Raw genomic sequence first — 18,182 nt, 5'->3', positions numbered from 1 at the left:
AATTCTCACAATGCTATGCAAATCAGATTTACATATCAAATTCGAGAAGGGATTTTCCAAAGCGTTACCATAAACAAAGCCTCAAAGGGTTGGGGGGGTGGTTGGGTGAGTCATGCGCAGTAATCAGCTAGCTCCCACCTCAAAGAGGATTACACACAGGCGCAGTGAGGTATCTCTCGGCTATGGACGGATTAAGAACACAATGTCAAGCTTCAGAAAATTAATGACTCTGACTGAAAATTAATGACTATTTTTGGAGTTTCAAATCCTTGAGCGAGCTTTGTGGGTGTTCGTGGGGGAGGGGGCTACAGGGTACAGCTGCATGAAGTTCAAAGATAATTACATACTTTAATTTCAAAAGGCAGTTCATCATAATAATATGATCCCTGCATCCCCAAATACAGTACGTAAAAAGCACACAAGTCGCAGTCAAAAGCTACAGCACAGATTGAATATCGTAATACAGTATCAAGATCGTTTTTGTAGGCTTGTGGAGAAAAAAAATTAGAATAAAAAAAATGTTTTTTTTTTTTTTTGTCACACTCGCAAGCAGTGGTGGGCGAAGTTACAGGCGCATGCGCAGTAATCACCTGCTGTCAAGCAGGAATGTGATTGAAACCAGACACACGTTCAAAGGAATGGTGTGGGAGAGATGTACTGTATTGTAGAGAAGATAAGAAATACCCTGCAGTGCAGTTAATTATTCTGAGCGAGGGGAGAGAGCTGTATATGCCGAAATGTGACACTGTTACAGTACTGTACACGCCTATGTGTTTCAACAATTTTCAAATGAGACATACTGTACAGTACAGCACTGCAAATGCATGTATAATGTAAATATGCAAATTTACAATTACTGCGTGCGCACACACAGACAGTGTACTGACGTAGGTTGAACCGCGAAGGTATTAGACTTCCAAGACAACAGCTCGCAAACGCCCCCCTGAGTTTTTACACGGCATTGCAGTATTGCAGTCAGCGAGAATAAAATGCTAATATCACGAGCGCTAAAATAACATAATTCACTCGAGACAAAAAAAAAACCCTGCACCTGACCAGGATTATCTGAGAGCCACGGATCTAGCCGATTTAGACTCAGGTCGGCCGGCACTTTATGTGTCTTTTGCCTTTCCAGGAGTGCTAACCAGTAGAGGATCTCCGGCTATTATTTTCAGGGTGGAATTTGCGGTATAAGTGTTGTCGGATTGTGTCTAGTTAGCCGGGGACCAGAGTTGCTGGCCTCCCCAAAAATGTATACGGGACCCGAGTCAGATTCTTGGGTACATGTTGACACAGACCGCCGGACAAAGTCCTCCGTGGAAAGCAGTTACATGGCTCACCGCCAGGATGCCCTGCTTCAGCACAGACCAGAAAGGTTAAAGGGGGCATAAGGATACGCGTATCCCGGGTATAGTCAGGGGTTCCTTGTTTAGGGGGAGTGCCCCATAGTATATGCCCGAACACCCGGACCCAGTATAGCGGTTCAGAGTGTCTCCAATCATCCATGAGGTTGCGAGAGTGAAATTATTTCTAAGTCCATCTTCGGTACAATAGACACAACTCTGAAACTTAACCTAAACGTTTTCGAAGCTACTTTTTAACTAACTTCTTTTAGGAAGGTCTAGGAGCTCTGAAAATGAACGTCACACATGGGTACTCAAAGCCATAAGACTGCCTATACCTCTGTATTATGTGTCTTTCCGCTCTGCTTATTTTTGTGAGTTTACGACCTTAAGCCTGACCTGGCAGGATCCAGTATAAAGGCTCTTGTAGGGTGACTCGCAATACATAAGGATTACCCCCTTGGGCTGTGTCATGGGAGAGGGGGTTTGGCCCGGTATTAAAGAGCTTATACACCATTTGGCCACCCCCTGCTCTCACCTGGGAGGCAAGGGGTTAACTGGACTGTGGTCCAGTAATGTGTTTGTTACCCTGCTTCAGCACCCAAATGTGTATTCCCCTGTAACCATGTATTTCCCCATTCCGGTGTCTCCACCAACACTCACACTGGGATCCGTTCGGGAGGAGAAGGGTTAATAGTTAGGAAGTGATTATAGCCCTTTATTCCATTTTCCAGCCTTTGCAGGCTCCATTTTGCAGCTCTCAATAGGTCGCCATTGCAGCTCCATACAATCCTATGGCGAATCTGGCAATTTGGGACCGTTTCAGTAGAAGACCTGCAGGTGGCGCCGAGAGGAGGAGCGGTGGTTCCCCATTGTAAGTCAAAGGAACCATTCATTTCAATGGGGATTCCTCGACGCCGACCTCCAGAAATGGGTTGGCAGCCATCCAAACCACAGACCGCAGAAGCGGATACAATATCTAAAAAAGAGCTTTTGATCACACTAGGTCAAGTTCAAATACAATTGGCATGGGAAACTTAGGTTCTAGGGCACCCAGGAATAAAATTATTTTTGCCCCTAGACTCTAGGAACCCCCACACTCGACCACCACCGAGTACGAGAATAAAGGACCCCCGTAAAGGGTCGCGCTCACCACGAGGGTCGCGCCATTGACTCTAATGGCGGAGGTAAGAGCCGCGAGTGAAAACGGCTAAGTCGGAATGAGCAGAAACCCAGAACCCAGAACTCCGGTTCTGTTCAACCTAGAGTGCTGAGATTTGGCCACCATGTAGTCCTAGTTCCGGCAGGATTGCATGGCAAATACCGACCCTCTCGAGGCAACAGGACGGAGTCCGGGTAATTGTAAAGTTTGGGTTTCTGCCATTGACTTGCATGGCGGAAAAAAGCCTTGTGTTCCAAAAGGGCTTTTAAACTGTATTTTTGTATCTCTGGTTCTGGGGGTCGTGGAAGGCTGATATTTGGCCACTATGGCAAAGGTCCTCCGGCATGAGGACCCGGCAAATTTCAGCCCGCTCAGACCCACAGAACTAATTATTTTAATATGTGTAGATATTAAATAATATACTGTTTTGCTAGGCTGGTATAAAAGCCCGGCAAAGTTACTGGCTCTGCTTTATGTTCAGGAGGGTGACACTTTGTCTACAACAGCCCCCCTGATCAAAGACTTGACCACTCTGATTGTGTACAATAGGGCGGAGAAAAGCAGAGCCTGAGTGGTCTGTAAGTGCCATAATTCACACTTACAGACAAAAAGGGTTTCAGGCTGGTAGACTTTCAGGCGCCCAAAGGTTAGGGTATGGGGCTAAAACTCCATATAAACGAGTGTAAGCCCTATACCCAGTGTCTTTTGTGATGTCTTCATTTGAACCTGTATTGCTGAATGAATTGCCAATCCTGTACCTGATTGCTTCATTGTCCACCCTTAAGTAAGTGCTATTTCTTGTCTGTTATTTGTATCATCTTGTGTGTTCTCCTTTTTTAAGGAATAAACTATATTTATTGTATTTAAGTCGTGTTCAATTCAACCCAGATATTTGGTGTATATTATATCCTATCACAAGTTACCGTGACAAGCTGCACTATTCCTATCCTGATTTCGTACTCCCTACGCCTCATAGCTTCAGCAGTCTCTTCTTCCCACCAATAATCCACCTCATCAACTACTTCTAGTAGGAATTAAGTATGGTGCATATTTGGCACATACCCCTGACAGCTAGAGTGCCACCAGGGCAAGGGCTTAGTAGGTGCCTCTTTAACAGATCCTGCCCCAGAAGTAGTGTGGGGCGAAAAACCAGATATATCAGAGGTTACAGACATTGCATAATGACAACCCCAAAAGTAACACTACACGTCATGTCATCATCCTCATCATCAATAGAATACTTTTCCCCACAGTCCTAATCTTTGCAGGCGCCGGAAGGCTTCAGAGTCTGTGCGGCCCGCTGAGCCCTCTTTTTAGAATAGTACTCCCGAGAAGCTCTCTCTGTGTAAGGGATTGGGGGACACGCGCCTTACAGCGGGTCCCCGTCACCCCGGCTCCCAGTACTGCCGCATGTCACAGGCCCCCTTCCCTGCCGGCTACTTACCCGCTCCGGTCGGGCACCGCTTTGGTCCTCCGTGGCACACGCCGTCTCCGCCCACACGCTGCCGGGGCGCGCGTGAGGGGAGTGTTACAGGGCGCGCGCGCACCTGTCCTCTTCTACACTCCTCCTGCAGCCTTGGCTCCACCTCCCATCAGCTGGAGGCTATTCCCACTAGGGAACACCACACCAAGCATCTGAACCTATACAACAAAAAGAAAAAAGTGAGAAGCGCAGACAGTAGGGGTTGTGATTAAACTAATGTTCTTTATTAAATAAACTTGTCCCAAGGAATTCCCTCGAGGACAACAGTAATGGAAAGTCAATACATAAATAGTAGTTAAAAATAGTGCAGATGGAGTGAATGTACGGTATCACTTGGTCGGTGTCCAGGGGTTTGAAAACGGGAGTAACCCGATAGATAGTCTTAATCCTGTAGGTTGTGCACTGCCCGGGCAGGTATTAGTGAAGAGGGGTACCCCAGGGTTGAGACAGTATTGGAAATGCTCACCCTTTGAATACTGCAGATCCTTGACGGTCCTGTTGTCCCTCAGGTCACAAAAAACCGCTCCGGTGCACACAGTTTGAATGTGCTGCAACTCGCGATAACACGCAGCCCTTCGGGTGTCCGGGTCTGATGTCACTTCCGGCTGTGACGCACAGAACCTTCCCGGTAGTCTCTGGGCTCCGTGTCTCAGCGCTCCTCCTCCTGATGGTTACCAATGACCATATAGACAGCCCAGCAAGTGGTATTGTCCGCTCCTCTCAAACGCACTGATGGCAAGCAATTACCCTATTGCTCCTCCTATCCCTGGGGCCGCTCAGTCAAGCCCCCCACTCCACCTCTTGCTCCCATTGGTTCTCCAACATTTATAGTTCCTATCTGCCCTCTTCTTCCTTGCTCTGCATAGTTTTCCTATGGCTCTTGTAGTACGGAGGTCTATGCCTGGCTTTTCTTTTGTGTTGAAACTCTCGTTCCAGTCCTTGCCCTCGTTTGATACCCTTGGATTTGATCTCGGCTCTCGTTAGACTTCGTGTACCTCGCTACTCCCTGGACTCGGCTTTGGACCTCACTACGCTGCTCTCTCCTGCCCTTGACCTACGGCTTTCGGATCTCTACCTTTGGACTTCTTGCGCCCCGGACGCGGCAAGTATCATGCTAACCTTTTCTCACCAGACCTAGCAACACATCTTACCACACTCTGGGCACGCCCTCACTGCTGTGGGTGCGTGTTATACTCTTACCCACCTCAGTACTGGGGACTGGCCAGGTCTGCGGAGAGTCAAGCGTTACATTATGCAGAGCCCACCAAATACAGACCCCCTGAGGTGGGCCAAGGTGTGTCCATGGAACACTGGCAATTCCTGAGCGATCAAGTAACGGCCGTGGCACAGCAACTTTCAAACCTCTCCCTGCGGGACCCGCCAGCTGCACCGTCCCCTCTTGCCCCAGTACCTATGGGCGTCTCGGAGCCACGTATTCCACCACCCAACCGGTATGCCGGAGACCACCTTACTTACCGGAGATTCCTGAACCAATGTGACGTCCAGATCGAGATGTCCCCGTCTCAGTTTCCCACAGATCGCTCCAAGGTGGCCTATATCTACGCCCTGCTGACGGGCGAAGCTGTCGCTTGAGCTTCGCCTCTCTGGGAACACAGATAAGAAATAACGCAAGATTTCCCCAGATTTCGGCGAGAATTCCAGCAAGTCTTTGATACGCCAGCGCATAGGGAGACTGACGCTTCTTCCTTGTTTCATCTCTCTCAGGGTCGCAGGTCGGCTGCGGTGGAGTTCCACACAATCGCTGCGGAAACTCGGTGGAATGATGAGGCCCTTTCCGCGGCATACTGGCAGAGATTGTCCGAATCCCTCAAGGATGATCTGGCAGCTCATGCTCGTCCCTCTTCTTTGGAGGATCTCATCACCCTCAGCATCCGGGTGGACCAGCGCATTCAAGAGAGATGCCAGGAGAACCAGCGTCCCCGATTTTATGCCGCCCACGGCTGCTTCTCCTGGGTCTCCTCCCTTGGCCCTTCCAGCATTGCTTCACAATCCGCATGTCGATTGGACGGACGAATTGCCGATCCAGTGGGGTCCTACCATGAAGGAGGCTGTCACACCCCCCGTTACCATGCTCTCTGGCCTCGACACTTCGTTACCACCTCTCTCCACCCTTCCAGAAGTGTACCGGGATTTCTTGGATGTCTTCAACAAGACCCAGGCTGAGGTTCTGCCGCCTCATCGTTCGTATGACTGCCCCATAGAATTAATTCATTGAGCCACACTCCCTAAGTCTAAATCGTATCCCCTCTCCGTGCCTGAGACAGAGGCTATGACGACTTACATCCAGGAGAACCTCAAGAGAGGCTTTATTCTGAACTCCACTTCCCCGGCCGGGGCAGGGTTCTTCTTCGTGAAGAAAAAGGATGGCTCCTTAAGACCCTGTATCGACTTTCGTGGGCTTAACAAAATCGCAGTTAAAAAATGGTACCCCCTTCCTCTAATTTCAGAACTCTTTGACTGGCTCCAAGGAGCCTCTGTATTCTCCAAACTTGACCTGAGAGGAGCTTACAATCTAATCCGAATACGGGAGGGTGACGAGTGGAAGACTGCATTCAACACACTTACGGGCCATTATGAATATCTCGTGATGCCGTTTGGCCTCTGCAACGCCCCAACTGTCTTCCAAGAATTTATGAATGACATCTTCCGGGACATTTTGGGTCATTTCATCATAGTATACCTAGACGTAAATTAACCTTAAAACGATTTTTTTCCTCTAGGAACAACAATCCCAATACAATGTTACCCATATTTGACACTAACCCTGTTGTCCCAATTCCCCTAGGTTTTGAAGACCAGTGCAGAGAGCAGGATCTCATAGACCTCTTCAATGAAAATAACACAATAGATGACCCAATAGATTTTCTCGGGAGTACCAATTCTGGGTTTAAAAAGAAATCCGTGTTCTACCCCTCATTTATGAGGGGGCAGTACATTGATATCTTCCAAAAAGGCATTGAAAGAGATCTGTCGCTCCTGGCCAAAGGCATAGGAACCAGGGGACCTCAGAGGGATAATTTAACTGTGGAACAAAGGGCAGCTTTAAAATCACCAATTGACAATGATTCTGTTCTTATTAGAAAGGCGGACAAAGGTGGCGCTACTGTGGTGCTCAACAGAGAATATTATGTAGCAGAGGCGCAGCGTCAGCTGGGGGACCCTGAAGCCTATCGTACCCTTGACGGGGATCCCACCCCCCTATTCAGCAGAGAGTTTTTGGATCTCTTGGATGAAGGTGAGATGTTACATGTTCTCTCACCCAATGAGCGAGACTTCCTCACCACTCCAGATCCCATCACACCCATCTTCCACCACTTACCCAAAATTCACAAGACACTGGTTGCACCCCCGGGTAGACCCATCATCTCTAGTATAGGCTCACTTGGTGAACACCTTTCACAATATATAGATCATTATTTACAGCCACTGGTTCACTCATTACCTTCACACATCATAGACACCAAACATGTATTATCACTCTTAACACCCATCACTTGGCACTCACACTACATCTGGGTCACCCTAGATGTAGCTTCCCTATATAATATCATCAAGCACGAACATGGCCTTACTGCCACTGAATTCTTTTTGCACAATCACTCCACCCTTTCTCCAGCACATGTAGCTTTTCTTTTAGATAGTATTAAGTTTTCACTCACGCACAATTATTTTTTGTTTGATCACCAGTTTTATCTCCAAACACGTGGGACAGCCATGGGGACATCATTTGCCCCGTCCTACGCCAACCTATTCATGGGTTGGTGGGAGATGTCCCACGTGTTTGGAGATTCCAATCCATTCAGACATCATGTGGCATTTTACAAGCGCTACATTGATGATCTGATTTTGATCTGGAGTGGTGGGGATGCAGAGCTTTTGAAGTTTTTTGAATACCTGGCTAACAATACACTTAATCTGAGATTTACTCACACATACGACAAACACCAAATACAATTTTTGGATTTGAATTTGTATGTTGATTTAGAGAATAAAATCCAATCAGATATTTTCAGGAAAGAAAATGCCAGGAATTCATTGCTTCACGCAAAAAGCTGCCACGCTCGCCCTCTGGTTAGAGGTATTCCGAAGGGGCAGTTTCTGCGGTTACGCAGGAACTGCTCCACGTTGGAGTCCTTTGTCCACAGGGCGAACGAGATGAGGGAGAGATTCCTGTCAAGGGGATATGACATCAAAGATCTAGATCTGGCATATCAGAATGCGTTAGATACAGACAGGGAACGGCTCATAAATATGAATGTTAGCCGGAAAAAACAGGGCACTCAAGTTGAGGACACTGAAACCCCCTTTTTTGTTACGAACTATAGTGAGCAAGCCAATTGCATTAAAGCAATAATACACAAACACTGGGCCACACTATCTTTGGACCCCTTGCTGCGCAAGATGGTCTGTGTAGGCCCTAAAGTAGTGTTTCGCAAGGCAGCTACACTTGGTAATTTTTTGTCACCCAGTATGCTAAAACCAACTAACCGTAACAGAACAAAACTGTCCCTATTTCCAAAACTAATTGGTTCATTCAAATGTGGACACTGTAAAATCTGTCCGAATATGCTTAAGACAAAACACTTTTCAAACCATGATGAAACTCGTAGATTCCCTATCAGAACCTTTATATCATGTCAGACTAATTTTGTGATTTACTTACTAAAATGCGGATGTAATAAACAATATGTAGGGCTAACAAGTAGAGCTCTAAAAATCTGCATCATGGAACACCTTAGACTTATTAAGAATCACGACATGACACATCCGGTACCAATGCATTTCAATATGTGTCCGTTGGGTTCTGTGGAGAATTTCCAATGTTGTGCCATTGAACATATTGCATTACCCCCTCGGGGAGGTGATAGAATTAAGATCTTACATCAGAGAGAGGCCCATTGGATATACACATTAAACTCTCTACAGCCCAACGGACTCAATATTGATTGGGATCTGCGTTGTTTTCTTTAAAATTATCAGGATCATATGTTTCTAGGGTGTGTACATTTAGTATATCCTATGATAGGATTGCTTTAAACTTATGCTACAATTCGCTTCATTATGCTTAGAGCCTCTGTGGATGTTTCTGAACTTGCTTTCCCACATTCACCCCCTCCCCCCTTCTCCCCCCCCATTTACCCGCTTCTACCTCCCCCCCCAACACCCCCCCTCCCCCCCCCTTTTTTTCCTTGGTTTCCCTCTTTTTTCATTACCTGGTAGTGCTTAATATACTAAGTTGAAGCAACAAAACATATATGTTCATTACTTGATTTGTGTGCGGTTTATGGCTTTTCTGAAAGGAAACGCAATCACACATTACATAAGTATGAGGCTGCTAATAAATATACAACATTGAATTAAGAGATTCAACCAGGCACTAGCAGTGTTTTCAGCAGTTTTTTAATATTCTTTATACACCCTTAATGAGTAACTTGAGCCTAATTTAATATATACTTAGATTATGAATGCTAGGACATTCAAAGATTAAATGACATGGTATTCCATTAACAGTTTACTTATATGATCATGTGATATGGGGAACATGTCAACAGGCTTAGGCATTGAGTGGGTTAATGTTTTAATCTTTTATGCCGTTTTCGCGGGCTTTTTTTGTATTTAATCAGGCAGCTTCCGCTTCTCCCCACTCCAAGACGAAGCCCTATCTGTGAGGGTGAAACGCGTAGAGGGGGAGAATGCGGTGTTAGCCCTTGTGTGTATTACCAATAAAGTTTGTTGAAGAACTCCAGGAGCCTCTCTGATTCAGACATGCGCAGTTGCGCCGAATCCACCATTGTTTCCTTTATACCTAGACGACATCCTCATTTTCTCCAGAAACCTTGGGGAGCACATACATCATACCAGGGTGGTCCTCGCTCGGCTTTGCGCAAATAGCCTCTACGCGAAGATGCAGAAATGACTCTTCCACCGATCATCCACAGCCTTCCTAGGCTATATAATTTCCGACAAAGGCTTCACCATGGATCCTGGGAAATTGAAGGCTGTTCTAGACTGGCCGTTACCGAATTCCCTAAAAGCCATCCAGCATTTCCTTGGGTTCTCAAACTACTATCGTAAATTTATCCGTAATTTTTCCACTATTGCTCTGCCCATTACCGCCCTTACCAAGAAAGGGGATGGCCCATCAGCATGGTCCACTGACGCCATCAAAGCCTTCGAGTTCCTCAAAAGAGCCTTCGCCTCCGCCCCCATCCTTCGTCACCCGGACACATCTCTTCCCTTTACCCTTGAAGTTGACGCTTCCGATGTTGGAGCTGGGGCAGTACTCTCGCAAAGGTCCTCACCTCAAGAAAAACTCCATCCTTGTGGTTTCTTTTCAAGGAAATTCTCTTCGGCCGAGAGAAATTATGATGTCGGGAACCGAGAACTCTTGGCAATCAAGTTAGCCTTGCAAGAATGGAGACACCTCCTCGAGGGTACCAAAGAGCCAGTGGCAATTCTCACCGATCACAAAAACTTATTGTACATTGAGGGGGCTCGTTGTCTGGGATCCTGTCAAGCACGTTGGCACTGTTTTCTCCCGATTCAATTACACAATTTCGTATATTCCTGGTACCAAGAATATTAAGGCTGACGCACTTTCACCCCAATTCTCTACTGAGGAGAGATCTAGTGAACCTTCGGAGACCATTCTGCCTGCCAAATACATAATTTCTGCCAATACTTTTGATATCCTGGATGAGATCACCAAAGCCCAGGTTCATATCCCTAGGAGAATAAAGGTGCCAGAAGGACGTCTGTACACTGCTCCACGTTTTCGCCACAAGATCCTGGAGTGGGGGCATTCTTCCAGATCGGCTTGCCACCCGGGCATCAAAAGGACACTGGATTTAATCAAACTGACCTTTTGGTGGCCTAAAATGAGCAAAGACATTTTTTGATTAACACAAGAGCTTGTCCAGTGTGCGCTCAGAGTAAGTCCGTCCGACACAAACCATCTGGGCTTCTCCTGCCCCTTCCCATCCCTGAACAGCCTTGGAAACATATATACATGGACTTTATTATGGAATTCCCACCCTATAAAGGGATAAATATGATCCTTGTAGTAGTGGACAGATTTTCCAAGGACACACACTTTGTACAGTACCCCTCAAGGGTCTTCCCCATTCGGCTACCTTGGCCGACGTATTTTCTAAAGAAATTTTCAGGCTACACGGCGTTCCACTCACCATTGTCTCGGACAGGGGCACACAATTAATTTCTAAGTTTTGGCGAGCATTTTCTCAGAGACTTGGCATATCCCTCCTCTTCTCCTCGGGTTATCACCCACAGACCAACGGCCAGATGGAGAGACTGAACCAGACCTTGGAGCAGTATCTTAGATGTTTCGTGTCAGAATCTCAAGACAACTGGGTAGATCTATTACCCTGGGCGGAGTTCGCGATTAATTCGCTGAGGAATTAATCGACGCAAGAGTCGCCATTCTTCATTAATTATGGGTTCCACCCAAGCCATCTTCCTCTCTCTTCCATTCCATCTGGTGTACCGGCAGCAGATATCCAACTCTCTAATTTACAAGACTCCTGGAAGAGGATCCAAAAAGCCTTGCAAGGGGCCGTCCGAAAACAGAAGGCCCAAGCGGATCGGCGACGTCAGGTAGCACTGGAGTATAAACCTGGGGACAGAGTCTGGCTTTCCTCTAAAAATATCAAGCTTAAAACTCCTTCTCAGAAGCTGGCGTCAAGATTCTTGGGTCCCTTCAAGGTCCTTGGATGGATCAACCCGGTAGCGTATCGGCTTTTGCTACCTCCCACCATGAGGATACCCACAGTTTCCACGTTTCCCTCCTGAAACCCTTCTTCCAGAATGTACATTTTCCGGACCGTCCTCATAGGCCCAACCCAGTGGTGATACAGTGGCAACAAGAATTTGATGTCCAGTCCATTCTCGATTCACGACTTTCCAGGGGCAAACTTCAATTCCTCGTTCATTGGAAGGAAAGGGTCCGGAGGAACGTTCTTGGGTACCTTGTCATCACATTCACGCCCCAGCTCTACTTAAGCAATTTCATCGGAAATTTCCTCATAAACCTTGGGAAGAGTACTGTAAGGGATCGGGGGACACGCGCCTTACAGCGGGTCCCCGTCACCCCGGCTCCCAGTACTGCCACACATCCCAGGCCCCCTCCCCACAGGCTCCTTACCCGCTCCGGTCGTGCGCCGCTCCGGTCCTCCGTGGCACACGCCACCTCCGCCCACACGCTGTCGGGGGACGCGCACGGGAGTGTTACAGTGCGCGCGCGCACCCGTCCTCTTCTATACTCCTCCTGCAGCCTTGGCTCCACCTCCCATCAGCTGGAGGCTATTCCCACTAGGGAACACCACACCAGGCATCTGAACCTATCCCTAGGGCCGCTCAGTCAAGCCCCCGTTCCACCTCTTGCTCCCATTGGTTCTCCAACATTTATAGTTCCTGTCTGCCCTTTCCTTCCTCGCTCTGCATAGTTTTCCTGTGGCTCTTGTAGTACGGAGGTCTATGCCTGGCTCTCTTTTGTGTTGCAGCTCTCGCTCCAGTCCCTGCCCTCGTTTGATACTCTGAAAAAAAACGTGTACAAGCTCAAAGAGTGACGGTCAATGCTGCAGCATGCTAGCAGCAGCCATAAATCATGAAAGTCACAGGAGTTTACACCGGATAATGCGGGTTTAAAGGGTACACGCAGTGCAGGATAGCAGGGAAGGCAAGGAGGGCTTAACGGAACACTTTACAGGGGACAGTACGTGAGAGAACAACTCACTCAGTCTCCCTCGGTTCACCCCGGCTGCGCCCGGTGTGGAGTACACGTTACTCACAATCGATCACCGCCTGGCTCCCTGGAAGTCTAATGTAGCCCCGACGTGTAGAGACGTCTCCCTGGGACATCCGGTGGTGGTTGTAGATCCTCTCACAGTAGCAACGTGCACAGGCAAAGATCCATATCCATCCGCTCCAAGAAAAAAGTAGTACTCACCAGCAGGAAAATTAAAACCTAATTTATTAGACTACATAAAAAACAAATAAACATACAGTACAAAGTACTCTCCCACGCGTTTCACGCCCACTATGGCGCTTTCTCAAAGAGTAGTGAGATAGGGGAGGTCTAGAGAATTTAACATGCATCCCCGTCATGCAAGACAGCTGTTTAGAATGATTATTTAATTGGTTTTGTCTTGCAGAAAGAACAGAAACAGAACACAGGAAGGTAAGTAGAAAAAAGAAGAAAGAAAATAAAAAATATGAAGAAAAAGTTGCACTACAAGAAAACAAGCCATAGAAACAATACATAATATGTAAATGAATCAAATAAAATAAGCATATAGCAAATTGGAACTTCTATGTGAAAAGGAATGGCATTATAAAATAATGACACTAATTTGACCAATATACCATAATCAGACATAAGCAATAAAGTCTTACATCAGGTTGATGACCAATGTACTGAATACCATCCTATATCCAAAGTATACACTAATTGATAAAGCAATACATATTATATGGCATTTGAGTTGTCCCAATATAGATAGCAACATAGATAACATCAGATACTGGAAGAGAAGATTACTGACTTGCTGTATAATAAACTAATAATCTAGGAAGGACACTAAAGATAACAAACAAAGGTTGCAGAGGTTGAGAAGTACATCCATTGGGATTAAAAAATACATCAATTGGGATTAAAAAAGAGCCAAAGTTGTTCAGTATAACAATAGCCTAATTCTTCCTGAACCTTTAAAGTAAATAACTACATCGATTGATGTTATTAATATAGAAAATCAAATATAGTTATTTTACATAAATTCGATCTAATGTTATAACATAAGGAAAAATGGTATATAGTATTGAATAGATGATATAAGTAATGCACAATTAACACAGAAACTTATAGAAAACTCTTTAAATTCCAATCAATGTTTAACCCATTGGGTACTAGAGTATTCAGTGTGAATATCCAAAATGCTTCACGCCTGTGAAGCAGATTGGCTCTATTCCCCCTCCTGAAATTTGGCTTCACATTTTCTAAAGCAACACATTTAAAGTTAATCAGACTTCCCTTCTGACAAGAATCAAAATGCTTAGATACTGGATGTAATGGATCTTTCTTGGTAATCAATCTCATATGCTCAAGTATGCGTTGTTTTAAAGGCCTTGTAGTAAGACCTATATATTTTTTATTACATCCACAAATGAGCATATAGATGACATGATCCGTATTGCACGTGATACATGATAAGATATTGAATACCCTATTATCATCTGTGCCTGAGAAGGTTTTGGTTTTAATCAAATATCTACACATTTTGCAACGATGACAAGGGTAGCAACCATTAAGATTTGGAAAAAAATCCTTGATAGGCTTTTGAGTCAATCTGGGCACACTTGGTGATATTAGGTTACCCATTGTTGTTGATCTTTGAAAAACTATTCTAGTATCGTGGGCAACCGTATCTTTGAAAAAAGGATCTGTGGCCAGGATGAACCAGTTCTTTTTGATTATCCTCTTAATGTCATAAGCCTGGTTGCTAAACCTTGTAATTAAAAAGGCGGTAAATTCTTATTCTCTTTTTGATTTTTTTGGTGTCGTGAGTTTAGAGTATATTTACCATTAGAAATAGTACCCCGTGGCTGAATCAGATTTTCCCTAGGTTCTAATTTAGCACTTTGATATGCTTCCTGAAGGATATTAGGATCATAGCCCCTGGCCTTAAATCTCTCAATCATCTCAAGTGATCTCATCTCAAAATCCTCAATGCTGGAACAGTTTCTACGAATGCGTAGTAATTGGCCCCGGGGTATCCCTTTAAAAAGATTTTTGTCATGGGAACTGGAGGCATGTAGTAATGTATTTCGAGCATTGGGTTTCCTGTATACATCAGTGTGGACTTTCATATTAAGATCAACATATAAACAGAGATCAAGAAATGCAATGTGATGATGGTGATAATGAGAGGTGAATAAGAGGTTAAATGAATTAGTGTTGAGATAAGAAATGAAATCATGCAGTTGTGAAACAGTACCTTGCCATACTAAAATAAGATCATCTATAAACCGGTGAAATGAAACAATAAGATGTCTGAAGGGGTTCCCATCTCCAAACACGTGTCTCTGTTCCCACCAACCCATGAACAGGTTGGCATAAGAGGGGGCAAAGCATGTTCCAATTGCGGTGCCACGCGTTTGGAGATAGAAACTCCCCGCAAACATGAAATAGTTATACGTGAGTAAGAAAAAACCTGCTGTCAAGTAAAAATGTGATGTGTGCAGGTGAAAGTTGTGAATACTTCTCTAAAAAGAATCGTGCAGAATTCAAACCATGTGTATGTGAAATGCTGGTATAGAGTGCGGTCACATCTAATGTGACCCACAAATAGTGAGGTGCCCCCGTGAAATCTGAAAAAATCGAAAGAACATGTGATGTATCCAGAAGATAAGAAGGGAGAGAAGAGACCAGAGTCTGTAAATAGTGATCCACATAAACTGATAGATTTTCACCCAGAGACCCAATGCTCGAAACAATGGGTCTCCCTGGGGGAGAAGTAAGGGATTTATGTATTTTGGGTAGGTGATGGAATATTGGGACAACAGGATATTCACATTTCAAAAACTCAAATTCATTTGTTTACAATACTTGTAATATTTTGCCTAAATCCAAGTGCTCATTGAGTTCATGTAAAAAGGCAAAAGTGGGATCAGATTTTAATAATATGTAGGAATCCTGATCATTCAACTAACGTAAAGCCTCCTTAATGTAATAATCATGATCCACAACTACCACTGCACCTCCCTTGTCTGCTTTTTTGATTATGATTGAGGTGTTATTTTGAATGCTTTTAATTGCATTACGCTGATCAAGGGTGAGGTTAGTGGTGAATTGTGAGCCATGTGTCCTTGTAGAAATACCCTGTGACAAAAGCTTAAGATCCCTTTGTACTGAAGATTGGAAAACATCAATTGCATGACCCCGTAAAAAGGTAGGACAGAACATTGAATGTCTCTTAAGACCAGATTCTTTTCTCCCCAGGAAGGTATGCTGGGAATCTTCACTCGTCTGTTCTTGTTCCAATAACAGTTCCGATAGATCTTGTAGATGACATTGATCTTTAAAGGATAATTGCATATTGATATAAAAAATGGGTACTATTTCAGATGGGGAGGTGTCCAATGGCTCGTGATCAAGAAAACCACCTGTATCAGCATTGCTCTCTCTTTGTCTGAAGAATCTCCTCAGAGAAAGTTTTCTTGTAAACTTATGTAAGTCCACAATGGTAGAAAATAGATCAAAGTTTTTACTCGGAGCAAAGGTGAGTCCCAAATTAAGAACTTCGATCTCTGATTTGCTTAGGGTGTGTTTTGAGATGTTAATAACATTTGATTCCTCTAAACTTGGTACCTCATTTTCTTTGAAGGAGTTGACCACCAGTTTATGTCGGGATCTTCTACTTCTCCTTCTTCGTTTTTTGACGGTTGTTTATTAGATGTCATCTTCGCTGGAGGAGTTGGTTGTTGTTTCTCATCTGCTGAGGAAACTGCCGATTCATTCTCTGAAAAAGAGACACTGGGGCCCACACAGTCATTATCTGACAAATTGGATTCAAAACTTTTCCCTATTTGGTAGTTGTTTTTGGGTGATTTCCTAAGGATGGACTTCATGGGTTTTTGTGAGTAATATTCATGCTCCTGTTTTTTAGACGGTACATTTTTCCCTTTACCAGGAGATTTGGATCTCTTAGGTCTTTGCCAAACATAGATTTGGTTTCTGAGATAGTCTGTTTTATCATGTTCATATTTGTTTTGTTTAGCCAATATAATATTGTTCTCAATGTTACTAACCCGTTGTGCAAGTTTGGCATCCATTTCATTGAATTTATCAATATGTGTAAACTCATGTAGTTTTGTTTGGAGCTCTTTCACTTGTTTTTCCGCAATTGCTTTCTCCTTGAGTTTACGTTGAATAATTAGTTCAATAAGTTTAAATGAACAATGATCTAAAATCTTAATCCATTGTGCCTCAAACTCCCTATCATCAAAACCAAATGAGGGTGTTTTCTTGATTTGTAAACCCCGTGGAATTCTCTTATCTTTGACATAATTCTCTAAAGAGATTAGATCCCACCATAGTCTCAGGTCCTGTGAAATATAATTTTCTAATCTAAAAAAGTGTGGTTTAAGATCTTCTGTTGCTTCACACAATAAAGTGCTGTCTTTATCAAAAACAGAACCTGCTTTCTTAAATCTAGCAGTGTGGTCTGAATAGTTAAATGCAAAGTGTGTAGATTTTTCTTTGTCAGAGTGGGAACCTGATTGCTGAACCTCCATAGCAAAAAAAAGTCTCAATAACAGTAATGATGAAAAAAAGAAAAAGAAAAAAAGAAAAAGAAAAAAATGTGAAAAAAAGAAATTTATCATGTAAAATATGTGATAAAAAATGAAAAAGAGACCTAAAAGACCTCGATAATGGTCAGGTGCTGGTGAGTCCTAAATAGAAATAAAGACCAGAGACTGAGCAAACAACGGCAGTAATGCAGCATACTCTGAAAAAAACCGTGTACAAGCTCAAAGAGTGACGGTCAATGCTGCTAGCAGCAGCCATAAATCATGAAAGTCACAGGAGTTTACACCGGATAATGCGGGTTTAAAGGGTACACGCAGTGCAGAATAGCAGGGAAGGCAAAGAGGGCTTAACGGAACACTTTACAGGGTACAGTACGTGAGAGAACAACTCACTCAGTCTCCCTCGGTTCACCCCGGCTGCGCCCGGTGTGGAGTACACGTTACTCACAATCGATCACCGCCTGGCTCCCTGGAAGTCCTATGTAGCCCCGACGTGTAGAGACGTCTGCCTGGGACATCCGGTGGGGGTTGTAGATCCTCTCACAGTAGCAACGTGCACAGGCAAAGATCCATATCCATCCGCTCCAAGAAAAAAGTAGTACTCACCAGCAGGAAAATTAAAACCTAATTTATTAGACTACATAAAAAACAAATAAACATACAGTACAAAGTACTCTCCCACGTGTTTCACGCCCACTATGGCGCTTTCTCAAGGAGTAGTGAGATAGGGGAGGTCTAGAGTATTTAACATGCATCCCCGTCATGCAAGACAGCTGTTTAGAATGATTATTTAATTGGTTTTGTCTTGCAGAAAGAACAGAAACAGAACACAGGAAGGTAAGTAGAAAAA

The sequence above is a fragment of the Ascaphus truei genome, unplaced genomic scaffold, assembly GCF_040206685.1.
Source record: "Ascaphus truei isolate aAscTru1 unplaced genomic scaffold, aAscTru1.hap1 HAP1_SCAFFOLD_457, whole genome shotgun sequence".
NCBI classification, from domain to species: domain Eukaryota; kingdom Metazoa; phylum Chordata; class Amphibia; order Anura; family Ascaphidae; genus Ascaphus; species Ascaphus truei.
This window is presented reverse-complemented; position numbering follows the sequence as displayed.